We start from the raw sequence: 5,000 nt of genomic DNA, 5'->3' as shown, positions 1-5,000 counted from the left end.
GAAAAGAAAAAAGAAAAAAAAAACACGAGGCGCCACGCCTCGCCCGCGCCATCGCCGGGGATCGGAGCACGGGGAAAGCCTACCCCCCGGCCACCTGCGTTCGGCTGCCGGCCACCGGGACCGGCTGCCATTGATCTTCCCCCGCTCAGCGGGCTCCAGCTTAGGGCCGGAGAAAAAGGACGGGGCGCCGCCGCCGCCTCGCCCGCCGCGTGCAGACTTTCTCGTCGAGCCCTCCGGCGACGGGGGAAGCCGGGGTAGGCCAGACGCCACGGGCCGCCCGCGTATGGCTCGCGCCGGCAAAAAGGAGGCCGAGGCGCCGCCGCCTCGCCCGCGCCATCATCAGGCCCTCCTCCCTGGGGGGGGCCGGGGAAAGCCGCGGCAGGCTCGAAACCCCCCGGCCGTCTGCGTGCGCCCGGCTGCCGGCCACCACGACCGGCCGCCGCTCTCTGCCCGCTTGGCGGGCTCCGGCTTAAGGCCGGAGAAAAACAAAGGACGAGGTGCCGCCACCTCGCCCGCCCCCATCCCCTGGCCCTCAGGAGCCGGCGGCGGCCGCCGCGGCGGGCTGGGCTCTCGCAGGCACCTCTGCCTCGGGGCCTCTACCAGCACTCGCCATCGCCATCATCGGGCCCTCGGGGGGACGGGGGAAAGCCGCGCCGAGCTCCGCTGCGCTCCCCCCGCCCTTCCAGCGTTCGAGTGCCGGCGGCGGCCGCCGCCGCCGGTCTTCGCTCTTCGCCCTGCCCCGCGGGAGCCGAACCGTCCGGGGGAACCGCCACTACGCCCGCCGAGCGCCCCACTTGGCCGGCCGAGGCGAGGGCGTTGCAGCCGCTGGCTAGCGCCGCTCTCGGAGGCGAGTCCCCACTCCCTCCTATAGTACGGACAGGCACGTCCCCGCCCCCGGCAAGCTGCAAGAACGGTGCCTCCGCCCACCGGGGGGGCGCGCCGCCGCCGCCGCCTTTTACGATGACGTAACTGGAGGCAGCGAAAAACAGCGACCCCTTGGGCAGCTCCGAGCAGGCGGCGGGGACAACACGTCTACCCCTCAGCCCCGGAAACGCGACCAAGTCCCGCCGGAGCCCGGTAGACGTGGCCACCCTTTTCGCCGGACGCGCCGACAGCGACGGTCCGCGCTCTCCGGGGACCGCCGCCGGCCGCCGCCGGCCCCGGAGCCGGGTCGACCTGGCGGCCACCTGCGGAGCCGGGTAGACCTAGCGGCCGCCACCGGCCGCGGAGGCGGGTAGACGTGGCGCCCGGCCGCGGAGGTCGGTAGACGTGGCGTCCGACCGCGGAGGCCGGTAGACGTGGCGTCCGACCGCGGAGGTCGGTAGACGTGGCGTCCGGCCGCGGAGGCGGGTAGACGTGGCGTCCGACCGCGGAGGCCGGTAGACGTGGCGTCCGGCCGCGGAGGCGGGTAGACGTGGCGCCCGGCCGCGGAGGTCGGTAGACGTGGCGTCCGACCGCGGAGGCCGGTAGACGTGGCGTCCGACCGCGGAGGTCGGTAGACGTGGCGTCCGGCCGCGGAGGCGGGTAGACGTGGCGTCCGACCGCGGAGGTCGGTAGACGTGGCGTCCGGCCGCGGAGGTTCGTAGACGTGGCGTCCGGCCGCGGAGGCGGGTAGACGTGGCGTCCGGCCGCGGAGGCGGGTGCACGTGGCGGCCGGCCGCCACGTGCTCCGGAGCCGGCTGGACCGGCCAGCCCGGTTCTCCCCAGGCCGAGCTGTGGGTGGGTGGTGGTGGGGGCTAATTTCTACTTTTTTCCCCTTTTTCGGGATTTACGCGAATCTGGCGCAAGGGCCACCCCGTCCCTGTTTCAGCAGGGCGGCGGGGGTCGTGGGGGGGGGTCCGGGGGGGTTAATTTTTTTTTTTTTTCCCCTTTTTCGGGATTTACGCGAATCTGGCGCAAGGGCCACCCCGTCCCTGTTTCAGCAGGGCGGCGGGGGTCGTGGGGGGGGGGTCCGGGGGGGTTAACTTTTTTTTTCCCCCTTTTTCGGGATTTACGCGAATCTGGCGCAAGGGCCACCCCGTCCCTGTTTCAGCAGGGCGGCGGGGGTCGTGGGGGGGGGTCCGGGGGGGTTAATTTTTTTTTTTTCCCCTTTTTCGGGATTTACGCGAATCTGGCGCAAGGGCCACCCCGTCCCTGTTTCAGCAGGGCGGCGGGGGTCGTGGGGGGGGGGTCCGGGGGGGTTAATTTTTTTTTTTTCCCCTTTTTCGGGATTTACGCGAATCTGGCGCAAGGGCCACCCCGTCCCTGTTTCAGCAGGGCGGCGGGGGTCGTAGGGGGGGGGGTCCGGGGGGGTTAACTTTTTTTTTTCCCCTTTTTCGGGATTTACGCGAATCTGGCGCAAGGGCCACCCCGTCCCTGTTTCAGCAGGGCGGCGGGGGGTCGTGGGGGGGGGTCCGGGGGGGTTAATTTTTTTTTTTTCCCCTTTTTCGGGATTTACGCGAATCTGGCGCAAGGGCCACCCCGTCCCTGTTTCAGCAGGGCGGCGGGGGTCGTGGGGGGGGGGTCCGGGGGGGTTAACTTTTTTTTTTCCCCTTTTTCGGGATTTACGCGAATCTGGCGCAAGGGCCACCCCGTCCCTGTTTCAGCAGGGCGGCGGGGGTCGTGGGGGGGGTCCGGGGGGGTTAACTTTTTTTTTTCCCCTTTTTCGGGATTTACGCGAATCTGGCGCAAGGGCCACCCCGTCCCTGTTTCAGCAGGGCGGCGGGGGTCGTGGGGGGGGTCCGGGGGGGTTAACTTTTTTTTTTCCCCTTTTTCGGGATTTACGCGAATCATGGTACAAGGACGGGCACCCCGTCATTTTGAATGGATTTTTAAGAATTTCGGGTTTTTTAAACGCCCCCCTCCCCCGCCGCCGCCCGCAACGCACGCGCCCACAGGCACGCGCCCCCCCCGCCCCGAACCGGTGGCCGCCGTGCGCTCGCCGGCTTCACCGCCCCGTCCAGCCTCTCCGCTCCGCTCCGCTCCGCCCCGCCCCGCCCCCACCCCCCCCCCCACCCCCCCCCCGGCTCACGGCAAGTCTGCCCTCCCGGCCGGCTTTTTTCCTCCCCAGCTGGTAGGGGAGGGGCCGGGTAGAGGCGGCGGCCCCCGGGGCGAGTTCGCCGTCTGCCGGGAGACTTCAGGACGGGGCGTCCATTGCCGAGTTATTATTTCTTTTTTTAATGAAACAAATGTATTAGAAGAAGTATCTGCGACCCTGCAGACGCCACCCCGCCCCCCCCCGGCGGCACACGCGCGCTCAGAGAGAGACACACACACACACACACACACAGAGACACAGACACACACACGGAGACAGACACAGACACAGACACACACACACCGACACGCACACCTGCGCGCGCGCGCTCCCCCTCCCGCCCTCCCTCCCTCCCCGCGCTGCAGTTCCGTACCCGCCGACCGGCGGGTGCGGCCCCTCCGCCCCGACCGCAGACTCTCCGGCGCCCCGGAGCAGCGGGGGGGGCGGGCTGGGGGAGGTGTGCGTCCGCAGCCGCGCGCTCTGCGCATGCGCGCGCGCCCCGCTGCCCGGCAACCGGGCCCCCGCCCGCCCGCCCGCCCACGGCGAAAGGGCGCCGGTTCCCGCCACGCCAACGTTCCCGCGCTCGGTCGCGACGGCGGCGGCAGCGGCAGGGGAGGGAGGCCGGCGCAGAGGCAGGCTGGGGAGGGGGGGGATACAGGGATTCGGAGAAGGTTTCCGTTTGGGTCGTTTGCGGGTTTTTTTTTCACGCAGACACACACCCACCGCTGCCCCGTTTTGCGTTCGTTGGTTTTTCAGCCCGCGGCGGGGGCGGCGGGCAGGCGCGCAGCAGGGCGAGAGGGAGGGAGGGAGCGAGGAAGGCGGGAGCCGGGGCTCGGGCACGGCAGGGCAGCGACTCGGCAGCCGGGCTTAGAGACCGCACGCCGCCGGGACTCCCCTCTGCCGCGCGGGCACAGAGGCGGCAGGGACGCCGCCGGCTCCTAAAGTCTCCCGGGGCGGCCAACCGACTGGCGGAAGGCGGGGGGGGGGGGGGGGGCGCGGGCGGGGCCGGGGGCCGCCACCTCTGCCCGGTCCGCGGCCCCCAGGCGGCTTCGGCGGCGAGGAAAAAAAAGGTGGGGCGGGGGGGGGGGAGGGCGGGCGCAAAGAAAAGCGATAAAGAAATGAAAAGCTGAAGGAACGGTAACAGAAAAGAAGCGGGGGGCGGGCGGGGCAGGCGCGTGTATCGGTAACGCGTTCCGGAACTAGCTCGACCGAGACAAACTACCGCTCGATTCCTCGAACTTTTTTTTTTTACGCCTTCCTCTAGCGTACACCGGGAGGTAATCGCTAACTCTTTAACAGCGTCGATCGAGAGGAACGAATCGTGACGAGGACGTTGGAGTCTCCGTAATGAACGGTCGGTCGATGCGCGTTTGACCGCCGGCTTTCTCGCACCCCCGTAGATGTCGAAGACGCGTCGAGACGGCGAACTATTATGATAAGCCTACCGGCGATCAAGCGAGAAAGCGTGAAGAAATAGCGAGTCATGCTCGTTAATCGTCGACGACGAACAAGGCCTCGGTCCGTCTCGAGAAGGGACGACCGTCCCTCCGAACGCGTCACCCGTCGAGTCCTCCTCACCCTCTTACCGAACTCGGTCTCAAACGGTGTTCTCGCCGGACATCTACGGTAGAGAAGGAGGGCAACGGGTAGCGAGCCACGAACGAGCGTCGTTCGTTAATTATCGGTCCCCACAAACCTACACGCTCGGCTCCGCGCCGGGGCGGCCGGCTGCGCCTCGGCTCCGCGCCGGGCGGACAGGTCTACCCGGGGCTCCGCCAGAAAAGGGCGCGTCCGCGGCGGCTGCGCGAGGAAAGCCCGGCTGCGCCCCGGCCCCGCGCCGGGCGGACAGGTCTACCCGGGGCTCCGGGCGGACAGGTCTACCCGGGGCTCCGCGAGAAGAGGGCGGGTCCGCGGCGGCTGCGCGAGGAAAGCACGGCTGCGCCCCGGCCCCGCGCCGGGCGGACAGGTCTACCCGGGGCTCCGC

Source organism: Aptenodytes patagonicus, unplaced genomic scaffold, assembly GCF_965638725.1.
Source record: "Aptenodytes patagonicus unplaced genomic scaffold, bAptPat1.pri.cur scaffold_170, whole genome shotgun sequence".
Classification (NCBI taxonomy): Eukaryota; Metazoa; Chordata; class Aves; order Sphenisciformes; family Spheniscidae; genus Aptenodytes; species Aptenodytes patagonicus.
This window is presented reverse-complemented; position numbering follows the sequence as displayed.